The sequence below is a fragment of the Peromyscus maniculatus genome, chromosome 13 (assembly GCF_049852395.1).
Source record: "Peromyscus maniculatus bairdii isolate BWxNUB_F1_BW_parent chromosome 13, HU_Pman_BW_mat_3.1, whole genome shotgun sequence".
Taxonomy (NCBI): domain Eukaryota; kingdom Metazoa; phylum Chordata; class Mammalia; order Rodentia; family Cricetidae; genus Peromyscus; species Peromyscus maniculatus.
In genome coordinates, this window is record NC_134864.1 from 53,380,464 (window position 1) to 53,393,453 (window position 12,990).

The 12,990-nt window shown below is 43.0% G+C and overlaps 1 long non-coding RNA gene across 1 annotated transcript; it reads right to left on the reverse strand.

Annotated features, from left to right (window-relative positions):
- Positions 1–2,488: 2,488 nt before the first annotated feature.
- LOC121822086 (uncharacterized) lies at positions 2,489–12,736 on the reverse strand. The gene is made up of 3 exons (XR_006063087.2): positions 12,583–12,736; positions 7,317–7,420; positions 2,489–5,250 (listed from the first exon to the last, which is right to left on the reverse strand). It is a non-coding gene; the product is annotated as an uncharacterized LOC121822086 (long non-coding RNA).
- Positions 12,737–12,990: the final 254 nt, after the last annotated feature.

Genomic DNA, 12,990 nt, shown 5'->3' on the forward strand with positions numbered 1-12,990 from the left:
CTTAGAACTGATAGTGTTATCCTGGCCAAATGTTAACCAACAAATAATCAAAATGAGAGTGTTGACTTAAAACAGCTGTTTAATCAACCACACACACAAACACAAAAAGTTCCAATTGTTTCTTGTTGTGAAGGCAAAACAAATGTCTGATAAGATTTTTAACTTTCGAATTTGGTGGGAAGGAAGTCTTGTGTATTGTTTGCCATTTTCCAGTCTTTTGTTGGTCTGAATCCAGAAGAATAGATTTTTTTCTTACTTTCTATAAAATTGCCCCAAAATAGATATCCTGTACCATGGAGGGTAGGGAAAGTACATATAAAGACAAATAAAGAAGATCCACGACTCGGCAATCTCGTCCACAGACCTTCACAGGCCTCGTGCTTATGACCCTTACTGGGGTATGTCCTTGAATTAGACTCAGGTACAGTAATGGATTGTTCCCATTCCCACCGATTAGAGTAGGGAAGTTCAATGGTTAGCCCCAAAGTCAACTGCTCTTTGACCCTTGTTTTATTCCTGTTGTGAAAACTGGACAGAGCCTGTGGGATGGCAGTGAGAACCGCAGGGCAGGTCTCTGATCTTGCCCGATACTTCCCTGCCTGTCACCCATGCGCCCTCCCCAGGGCAGCGGGGTTAGTTTATGATGGCCACTGGTGTGTTTAGATTTCTCAGATGTAGAAAGAACTTCAAAGCATGAACTCTTTTCTTGCGGACACGGGCTTAGAACTTTGTGTTTCATAACTGTGAGCAAAAGAAAGAAAAAAAAAAGAAGCCATCTAAGGATACACTTAACATTCTTGGGACTCTGGGCATACCATGATGCTCAAGTAATTCTGCTGCTGGAATGGCAGACTTTTTTTGCTCTAAGCAAGTAGTTCTCAACCTGTGGGTCACGACCCCTTTGCCAAACCTCTGTCTCCAAAAATATTTACATTATGATTCATAACCATAGCAAAATTATAGTTATGAAGTAGCAACAAAAATAATTTTATGGTCAGAGGGGTCACCACAGCATGAGGAACTGTATTAAAGGGTCACAACGTTACGAGGTTGAGAACCACTGCCATGCAGATTCTTTAAATAGGCATCTAATTGAAAATGCTGAAAAGAGAAATCCCTCTTGCTGCCCCTGGTTTTCTCAGCTGAGCTGATATATGCAAGACCTCTAGCACAGTTTCTGATTCTCACTACACTTCAGTCTTCCCCTTCCAGACGGGCTGCAGCCCCACGTAGGCCACAAGAGACCCCCAGCTGGCATCCTATGTGGTAAACGGCTCTTGGCCCATCCCTTGCCCAGAGTCCGCTTGCGTCAACCCACCCGTGGATTTTACAACCACCTCTGCAGCCACCTCCATCTCAAATATTGTTAGGATGATAACTAAATGCAGATTTCTAGGCCCCTTTTTAAGACCTACTGAATCCAGAGAAGCCTCGGGACCCACCTTTCTCGAGTATAGCCGAGGTGAAATCACCGGAGCCTGTGAACTGTGACACAGTTTCCCTGTTCGATCCCACCGTTGAGTTAAGCCCGTGGAAGGGAATTCTGCACGCTGTGAGCAGAGTCTGCTGCACATATAACTTCATTGTTTTACTTGTTACAATTGTTCCTTCTGCCTTGAAGGGTGACTGGTTCTAGAGCCATCTGAGGCCTCATTCCGGGGTCCTTCAAACCACAGATGTTTATGTCTTATGTAAGGACCCATGCCACTCGTTCCTGGTTTCATTTCCCCGCAGGGGGGAATCTCGCTGCTGCTGAGTTCATTTGCTTCCTGTCGTCAGAAAAAGCAATCCTGCCTCGCCATCTCTCATGCCTCCGCCAACTACAAATCAGAGAGACATTTTCTGGCCCGCATGTGGCAATCTGTGCAAGTCTGTGGTCTAAACATATTTACTCTTTCTCCTCTTTTTAGGCGAGCACAGCTTTGTTTTACATTTAAATGACATATTGTTACTGCTGTGGTCTGGTGACCCCTGAGCCACCTTAGATAGGCTATAATCAAGCTGTGTTTAATTCTTGGCATGAAGCAGTTCCGAAGTGGCCACTTGAATCAGGAGAAAAACATGCCCGCTTTCAGAGGCGGGGGCAACCAGTCCTGCGTTCTGCTCAGATGCGTCTCTTCGTTGATCTGGCTATTCAGATGCCATGGTATCTGTCTTGCACATCTTTACAAATGCGAGCCAGACGGGGAATTATGATGGGTTTCCAACGCTTTCGGCATCCAGTCTCCCCATGTAGGCTGTGATTTCAAGAGCAACACAGTGTCTCCATGGTTACCTGACAAAATTACTGTGGTTTCCAGAGCCTGCTTCTCTGCAACTGAGTGTGAACTCAACAGATTACTACAGGCAGCTTGGGGAGAGGCTTCGCATCTCCAAGCCCTGCAGGGGGAGATGTTGAGCACCCAACCAACCAACACCTAGCAACATTCCAGGACACCGTGACTCAACTAAAGTTTGCTAACAGAAGGCAAGCCTCGTGCACATGAAATAACACCACAGGTCCTTTTATTCCCCTAAATGCTTTGGGGGAGGATTCCTAAAGACATCACATTCAAGTGTGTCATGTGCTTTGACATGTTCACACGACAGCAGCCATATACTTCCGGCAAATTTTAGAATTGAGCTCTGTTTCCATCTCCGACACCTCTGCTTTCTTTTGCCTCCTCCAACAAACACAAAAGCACTAGTCACTTAGCAGGGCCTCTCAGCATCCCCAGAAGTTTCTTTGCACGTTCCTGCCATGAAACAGCCCGCATCTCAGTCCAATTCAATGTCCGCGATGAACCTGAAACAGAAGCCTTGTAGGAGAACAGTAGGGCAGCTGGCTTAGGGGCAGGACCTTTGTATGCTGTCAGGAAACCCAGGATTCACATCCTGTCTCTGCCTTTTAACATCTGTGTGTCATTGGGCAAGTTACAGAACCTCTCTAAGACTTGGTTTCCCCTGCTGCAAGGCATGGGTATCGATAATACTACCTCAAGTGTGGCTGTTAGCATGAAAGGGTTTAAGAATTTAGGACAAAGTGTGTGCCTAATGCCTCACCAGTGCTCGCAAACTAACCTGCGGTGAGATGAACAGCTCTACCGACAGCAAAGTCTTTCTGATGCTAAGCAGGCTGAAATTTGTCTCCAAATAACATCATCCAATGTCTCAGCTCTGCCTTGAAAGCGACCCAGAATAATTAGAAGCCTTCTTCCACACAGTGGCACTTAAGTGTTTAAAGAAGCAGTCACTTGCCCCCTTTTCAGTATATCTGGGGCTGGAGAGATGGCTCAGAGGTTAAGAGCACCGACTGTTCTTCCAGAGGTCCTGAGTTCAATTCCCAGCACCCACATGGTGGCTCACAACCATCTGTAATGAGATCTGGCGCCCTCTTCTGTGTACGTAATAATAAATAAGTCTTTGAATATAAAAAAAAAGTGTATCTGAAGTGAGCTATTACTTTTCCTGTTTGACTGTGTCTTGTTCCCCCGTTCCCCTTCTCAGGCATACGAGAATGCTGTAGACCGTAGGAGCTCTAGATCAGGGTCACGTGAGATCTTCTGGAGAGTAAAGGGAGGGTAAAAGGTATGTATGTACTGCTTCTGGGTGTCCTGCACTAGGTGTCCCATGAGGTCCTCTTGGCTCTCTTCCACAAGTCTCTGAACAGAGAAGATTCAGTGGATGGCTCCCAGGAGAGCCCAGTAGACAGAAACTAAAGAAGGGAAGAAGGTGGTCAAATCCGTGAAGGGCCACTTGAACTCCGCTTGTCACACTTACTGGCCTGTGACCTGAGTGAGAAGTCATCCTTAGTTACACTAAACAAGGAAGACTTGGGGCTTTTTGATGAGCTCACGCGTGTATCATGGTGGTCGCCTTGTCTGAGAATGTGCCACCTTGTCGGTGACCACTCTTACACCGTGATATCTAGAACTGAACAAAAATGTCCAGATGCGTCCTGACCCTGAGAGCACAAAACTAGTGTGGCTTGAATATGGTTTGGGGGTGTCTCCCGGAGGTCCGTGTGTTAGAAGCTTGTTTGAAGGAACCTTTAGGGTTCTGGCATGCAGACATACACGCAGGCAGAACACTATACACAACAAATAAATAAATCTTAAAAAGAAGAAGAAGGAGAAGAAAGAAGAAGAGCTTAGTTTGGCTGGCAGTTTGAGGGTACAGTTCATCTGTAGGGCTGAGGTCATTAGATCATTGAGGACATTGGCTTCAGAAGAGAACACAGAATTCTGGGAGGACTCAGGTAGTTCCTGGGCATGGAAATTGTTATGAAAGAGCAGCCTCGCCCCTCAGTCACACTCTGGCTACCTGTTAGGCTACAGGATCTCTGTTCCCCATGTGCTTCTGCCACGATGTGATGCAGCCCAGGGGTCTTCACCACAAGTCAAATAGATAGGGACACCCAATCTTGGTATTTTACCCTCAAAATCTGAGAGCATTTTTTTTTAAAGTATTCCGTTCAGATGTTTTGTTATTGCAGTGGAAACAGACTAATTCACTGCAAATGCTTTTCTCTTTTTCTTTCCTTCTCCTCGACTACCTCTTTTTTTAAGAAATGCTTTCCAAAGATGCCTTATGCTCGGCAGCCATGAGACACGGACTTCCCAACTTGTGTCTGTGCAGTTTACCCCTTCACACTCAGTTCAGAGCTTCACGTATGTTCTCATTGTCAACGTTTTCATTGGCGAATCACACACCTACAGAAGGCTGTAAAGGTCAATTCACAACTCAACCGATTTTCACACACATTTACAACCAAAAGAAGAGGATGGCTAGTGCCTCAGGTACCCCTTCATCCCCACCCTCCAATTAACCATAGTTTGCCCCCAAATAAACACTACTTTGGTGTTAGAGTCTTGATTATCAACTGGACAGGATTTAGACTCACTATGGAAATACACCTCTGGGTGTGTCTGTGAGGGTGTTTCTAGGAAGGTTTAACTGAGAGGGGGAAGATTCACCCTGAAACTGAGGGACACCCCATTTCCCCAGTCCTGGATAGAATGAAAAGGTGAAAGCATGCTGGGCACCAGAATTCATCTCTCCCTCCACCTCCTGAGCATCACCAGCTTCCTCTCAGGCCAACTGTCAAGCTTTCCCCACAAAGACGAACTGTACCCTCAAACTGCCAGGCAAACTAAGCCTTTCTTCTTCTTCTTCTTCTTCTTCTTCTTCTTCTTCTTCTTCTTCTTCTTCTTCTTCTTCTTCTTCTTTTAGATTTATTTATTATGTATAGTGTTCCGACTGCATGTATGCCTGTAGGCCAGAAGAAGGCAATAGATCTCATTATAGATGGTTGTGAGCCACCATGTGGTTGCTGGGAATTGAACTCAGGACCTCTGGAAGAGCAGCCAGTGCTCTTAACCTCTGAGCCATCTCTCCAGCCCTAAGCCTTCCTTCTTTAAGCCACTTTAGTCACAGCAGAGAGAAAAGCAACCATGACATCTGGCTTCTAGCAGCACAAACTCATTTCTAAGGTTCTGGGTTTTATATAAATGGAATCATAGTATGTGCTCCTTTTGCCTAATTATAGCTCTGGGATTCAAGCACATTTCTGTAATAGCTACTGTGAGGTCATTCTCATTGATGATACTTCATTATGGAATCAGACTTGAATGCTTCATTCTCTTAAAGTTATAAAGGAATTTATTAATTTTAACATAGTACATCTACCTAACTCTTTTTTCTTCATAACAGCACATGTTAAGACTTTTCAGCAAATCTTTGTCTACTCCAAATTATGACATTATCCTACTGTGGTAGTTTGAATGTAATTGGCCCTATAAGCTCACAGGGAGTGGCACTCTTAGGAGGTGTGGCTTTGCTGGAGTGGGTGTGGCCTTGTGGGAGGAAGTGTGTCGCCATGCAGGCAGGCTTTGAGGTCTCCTTTGCTCAAGTTATACTACTCAGTGTGACATTCTGGTCACTTCCTGTTGTCTGCAGATCAAGATATAGGATTCTCAGATACCTCCCCAGCACCATGTCTGCCTGCATGCCGCCATGTCCTGCCATGATGACAGTGGACTAAGCCTCTGAAGTGTAAGCCACCCCCAATTAAATGCTTTCCTTTATAAGAGTTGCCTTGATCACAGTGGCTCTTCACAGCAATAGAAATCCTAACTAAGACACCTACTATGTTTTCTCTTAAAGACTGCATTTTACTTTTCTATCTTTTACTTCACCTTTGACGGTTTCCTATGTGTGTACGTTGATCATAAGCAGCCCCAGAATTCTCTCCCATTCTCCCCACACACTTGGAAACACATCGCACTCCTAATTCCATGTCTGCTCTGCTTTCTTACTAACCCACTGAGTCTACTTAGTGCTGCCTGCTGGAATGTTGGCTTATTGGGGTGATCTTCCCCATTGACTTTGTGAGTGCAACAGCTGTGTCCTGTCCAGGAGACAGCGTGTCCCAGCATCTCTCCCATCCTCTGGGCCTTCCACTCCTTCCGCCCCCTCTTCCGTGATAGCTCCTGAGCCTGGGAGTGTGGAACGTGATAGAGATGTCCCACTGAGGACGAAGCACTCAGCAGGCCCTTATTCCCAGCACTTGGACCAGTTACATGTCTCTGCATTAGCTTCTACAGTGGGAAGCTTCTCTGGCAAAGGCTGAGAGCAACACTAACACATGAGCAGACACACAAATATTTAAAGGCAGTTTGATAACATGACCACTTAGCGAAACAACAGTAGTATGCTCCCCATTAGGGCCTATCATCTCCCAAGCCATGAGCTTTTTTATCTTTTTTGTTTTTATCTTTTAAATTTTTGTTTTAAGATAGGGTCTCTTTACTACAGCCCTGGCTGTCCTAGAACTCACTATGTAGACCAGGCTGGCCGTTGATTCACAGAGATCCTCCTGCCTTTGCCTCCCAAGTTCTAGGGTTAAAGGCATGTACCACTACACTCAGCCTGCCATGAGCTTTTGACCAACTTACTGTACTGGGTATTAATTCTCTCTGGCGGAACAGCCCTTAGAGTCAACCAGAAAGTGGTTTGTTATTACCATAATCTTCATGTTTTATTTTTCAAATTGAGATTGGTGACTCATCTAAGGTTATAGTTGGGAGCATGAGACAAGGACCAAGACACATTTTTGTTTGGTTGTTCTTTGTTTTTCTGTTTGGATATACAGTAAACTCCGCACCTTTTATTGAGAAGTCTTTCCTTCCTGTATTGGATTGCGTGGTTTCTTTATCATTAATCAGGTAAAATGCACCTGTGGGTTTTGCTTCTATATTACATGCTGATCCTTTGGTCAGCTTGCTTATCCTTTATAACCCTTGGTTATTTTTATTTTTTGTAAATATTGTACTTACAGAATCATCCCAGGTGTCTTGACGAGAATTTTGTTGAATCCATACACCTGGCCCCTTCTTACACTTGTTTAGGTGTTGTTTAATTCTCCCAATAATGCTTTATACTGTTTAGGACAAAAGCCATACAAGCATTTCATCACAGTTATTCCTAGATATGTAATGGTTTTTATGCTATTACAAATGACATCTCTTATTTTATCCTCTATTTATTGCTAGTATGTAAATATGACTAGTTTCGTACATAGGCCAATTATCTAAAGAGCCTGTCAACTTCACATACCAATACACTTTGTAGATTCTTCTGGACTTTCTACACATGCAATCATCTTATCTACGAATAATGTCACTCGGCTTCTTCCCTTCCAACCATTATGCCTTTCTCTACTGCATTTTATCTTTCCTTTTTAAGTCAAAAATTCCAACTGGCTGAGGTAATTTGAAATCATGACTTTGTAACTCAGAATATTATCTTTTCTTCAACAATTTATCAAATTTGTAGATGTTAAATATTCATCCCCTGTACTTCGAATCAGTGTCCAGGAGACGTTTTTAAACAAAACTAAAAACAAAGCTGTGGAGAATGCCCAGGAGACTGACGTCCAAGCTGACACTCCCCCACCCCATGCGAGAATGCAAATCTTCACTTAAACAACCTAAGTAAATTTCAGCCAGCATTCATTTCTCTACTAGAATATGCCAATATTTTTGTCAGAGTGTTCTAGTACTCCATAGAGGTCAAGGTCCAACAAGTACCTATCTCTTTTTAAAATGTGAAAAAATATACTGCTTTCTCTAAATTAAATCTATGCTGGAGTCTTCATGGGGATCACTTCTCCTAAGTTATCATAATACATCATTTAAAAGTCCTTTCTGGAATTAATCTAGGAGCCTATTTTTTATGAATATGAGGTTTTTATAGAAACTGTTTCTGGAATGTCTATGCCAACCACGTATTCATTTTCTTTTGTGTCTTTTTCATATAACAAAGTTGTAGACCGTGTTTACAGTAAATAAGAGCACTGAGTATGGTACCTCAGTGTGAATGAGAGTCAAGGAAGGGACTATCCCCTGAGCCTGAATGAAGCAGAAGTTATTACTAGAATCCAGAGACTGTCACGTGGGATGGCCCACCCAACATAGTAAGGGGGTCAGGTATTAGAAAGATGGGAAGACAGAGGAATAAGTACCCTACCCTCACTCTCTATTATTCTAAAATCCTGCTGATGCCTCTCATCAGCTGAACCCACTTGAAAAAGGAAGATGGGGGCATGGGAAGGTGTAAGAATTGATATTTTAAAATATGATCCAGTAATATTAGAGCAGATTTTTATCTTCCATCATTGGATGTGGCTTTTTAAACTCTCAGCTCATCAGCAATCCCTTCCCCTCTGGCTCTGCTGTTTCCATTTCTTCCTTACTGCAATCATTTATACGAATCTCTATTTCATTTTAAGAAAAGCCCAGCTGATGACATGGCTCAGTGGGTTAAGGTACTCACTGCCAAAGCCTGACGACCTGAGTTCAACCCCCAGAGAGAACCCACTTATCCTCTGACCTCCAGACAAGCACTAGGGCACACGTTCCTATACATATACACTTACACAGACACACATTAGATAGATAGATAGATAGATAGATAGATAGATAGATAGATAGATAGATAGATGATAGATGGATGATGGATGGATGGATGGATGGATGGATGGATGGATGGATGGATGGATGGATGGGTGGGTGGAGGAATGGATGGATGGATGGATGGATGGATGGATGGACGGCTAGATAGATAGATGGATGGATAGATAGATAGATAGATGACAGATTGACAGACAGACAGACAGACAGACAGATGTTTAAAAAGCCCTCTCACTTTGCATCATCTCCCTTTTGGAGACTTTGAAAATCCACCAAATCATTTTGAAATAAGTCCAATAGTGTACTCATTAATTCATTCATTTAAAGCTTCCTCCCCATATTAGCTTTACTTTCAATGAGATTATTTCTTCATTGATGATCAACTATTCTCTTGCTAGGGCCCTTCTCTTTTATTCTTCCACATTTGAAAGGCTTATGAATCAGTAAATCATGTGTGAAAAGGGAAACGTCACATTTTTAGGAGACCGAAATTTCCAATGGACATCCAGAGGTGCCACTTAGAAGCATTCTTCCAACCATACTTGACAGCAAACAATGGCATACTAAACATGGCCACACTGAGTTCCTGGCTTGTTCATCACTTGTGGAGACAGCCCCACGACTGTCATCTCACCCTGTTTAGTCATTGCCTAGGAAGAGCCCCGGAAAAGGTTGACTTCAGTGTGAACCTAGCCCTTGGATCCAGCAAAGTAGCAGTTGGGGCCATCAGTCAATGATGCTCCCTACAGAGAACCGAGTGACATGTTGTCACGCCTATCAAAGCAGCATTCAGAGTTTTAAATCAGAAAAGCCTTGAGATGCGCTCTAAAAGATGAAGGGAAAATATCTGCTTTAGTTCAATGTTTGCTTGCAATTTTTTAAAGGAATCTTCAGCAAACGGGACTACAAGTGAACACCCTTGACTGGCACATGCATGCTGCCCACCAAGCCTGGGGTAAAGCTAGAGAAAAATCTCCCACTTAAAGCTAAACACTGAATCATTCACTTCTGTACCAAGACCAAGATGGGAAGACCTATTCTTGCCACTTCTAATGAATGAGAAATCAAGTTGTCAAAGAAAGTGCATGGTGACTCTTTAAGTCAAAGTTAAAATATGTAAAGCTAAAATATCGCCTGAAGACACACACACACACACACACACACACACACACACACACACACACACACACACATACACACACAAATAACACCCAGGAAAACACAAACCAGTATTTTTCTCTGGTAAGGAGGAAGACAAATGGAATCGATGAAGGATCAAGACGACTAGTTAAATTCTATTTCTTATATTAGGGCAGGTGTACATTGGCGTGCATGGCATTATCTTACTTTGAACTACGTGTACATATACAAACTATACATATATTATTTGTGCTACTTCATTGCATATGACACATTTATAAGGAAAAACTTTGAGAGAAAAAGAATAAAGCCTTAACCCTTCAGCTTCCTTCTGGAATATTTCCTATGTAGATACTATTCCTAGAAATGAAACACTGCTTAGAATTTTGAGGATGATTGCTTAAAGATGGTGGCATGGGAAGACAGAAGAAGCCTGAAGCCAGCCCTAGGTTTCTGTTGTAATTTCTTACTAAAATAGAATTATTTTACTCTCAGCTAAATAAGAATTGTAAGGGAATGGAATATAAGTGAAGCTCTGAAGAGTCCATTCCCTTGTAGTCTCCTGTTCAGAACAGCTGACCACAGTCATGTCAACATCCTCAACCTGTCCATATCCCCTTCTTGTACTGGACCTGATATAATAAGAGACCAGCCCAAAGCACACTAGAGTGTCTCTAACGCCATTGGAGCTCCGGTTTAAACAATACTTTCAATGTAATGCTTTCGACGCTTTGTGGACCTGTCATCTATTGCTCTTACACCTTACCACCCAGATCTGTGCATGCCCCCTAGATCTGGGCTTCCTGTACTTTCGGTACTTTTTTTTCTAGATTTATTTATTATGTATACAGAAGAGGGCGCCAGATCTCATTACAGATGGTTGTGAGCCACCATGTGGTTGCTGGGAATTGAACTCAGGACCTCTGGAAGAGCAGTCGGTGCTCTTAACCTCTGAGCCATCTCTCCAGCCCCACTTTCAGTACTTTTGAAAACGCAGGAAGCACAAAGTTCCTATGAAGAAATATGGGATAGGATGGTGCCTGAAAATGTCTCCTAAAATACTGCTATAAAAAAAATATTGTGTGTCTATGGAAAAAAAAAAATCTAAGACTTTACTTGAGGCAGGAGAAGTATCATTTCTGGGTGTAATATGACCTGAGTCTTTCCTCTATATTATTCATAAGTTTCTCTTTTTATGGTTGTTTCTTTATTCACAATATGAAAATCTCTACTTGGGCTAAAATTATTTTTCTTGAGTTATCAAGTTCTTATGGTTTCTTTCAATCATGCTTCCTCTCTTTCTCTCTCTCTCTCTCTCTCTCTCTCTCTCTCTCTCTCTCTCTCTCTCTCGCATACACACACACATACATACACCTATGTTTAAAAAATATCAAGCCTTTTATTCTGGTGAAATTTTATTTCCTATGTAAGACCGCTTCTGTTTAGAACTTTTGGTCTTGGATGTCTGGAAATCCTTGCCCCTTTCTGCCCATGGTCTAATGAGCAGCCACAGGCCTGAAGCATCCCTCCTCTCAGAGGCGCGTCTTAGGATGCCTTTCATCCCAATGACAAAATATGGTTTTGGGATTTTTTTTCCTAAATAATTTATGTAAAGATAAAGGTGGAACCATTATGGAATCCAAGTGAATAAGCAAAATAAGCTGTTTTGTTGTTATTTCTGCTCTTTTAGGGGCCTGCCACCCAGCTCCTAAATAAATCATACATGGAGGCTTATTATTAATTATGAATGCCCAGCCTCAGCTCAGCTTCTTTCTTGCCAGTTTTCCTTAACTTATCCCGTCTACCTTTTGCCTCTGGGCTTTTTCTGTTCTCTTACTTCTGTAAATAGTACTCTTACTCTGTGGCTTGCTGTATAGCTGGGTAGCTGGCCCCTGGAGTCCACCTCTTTCTCTGGCTGCTAGATCTTCCCTCCCAGATTTCTCCCTCTATATATTCTCTCTGCCTACCAGCCCCGCCTATCCTTTCTCCTGCCTTGCTATTGGCCATTCAGTTCTTTATTAGACCAGTCAGGTGTTTTAGACAGGCTCAGTAACACAGCTTCACAGAGTTAAACAAATGCAACATAAACAAAAGTAACACACCTTAAAACAATATTCTACTACACTGTTTTCCCAGCATCAAACAGATACTGAAATATGTTCTGTTTCCCAAAGTCTAATCTTCCACAGTGTCTAGCCTTCCCCCTTTAGTCTAAAGGGGGGCAGTTCTCTGGACTTAGATCCTGGCCTGAAAAGAATAGGCAGATCACAACCCAAGTCCTTCCTCCTCTGTCCCCCTCCAAGCAAGGGGCACACATCCACTCAAGTATATAGCGCCACACAAAACCATTTCAAAAGCATGCTCAGTACAGGCTTGCCATTTAGAAACAGATGGGGAGGAGTCAAATCTTTTCTCTGTGTTGTCATAACAACAAGTTAAACTCTCCATGCCTCGGTAACCACATCTATGAATGGGAACAAACAGTATCTACCTCCGAGTTCCGCCGTGGAGATGGACAGAGAAAGCCATTTCCTAAACTAAAAAGCTCCACACAATTTAAGGTTACTCTTATTTGATTTGCAGCTTCAGGTGGACACCAGCGTTAGTAACCTTGAGTAAGAGGCCAACGTTGGAGCCCAGAGAGTTAGGACCAACGTTCCAAAATGGGTCATAAAACATCAGTTCCATGAGTCTTTGGGGGGAAGGGTATTTTAGTTACTCTTCTGTTGCCGTGGTAGAACACGCTAACCAAAAGCTATTTGGCGGGTTATTTGGCTTACACTTCCAGCTCTCAATCCATCATAGGGGAAAGTGGGGGAAGGAATTTAAGAAGGAATGCCAGGCAAACCTATGGAAGCTGCCTGCTGGCTCCTCTCTGGCTCCCCATCCACAGGTTTAC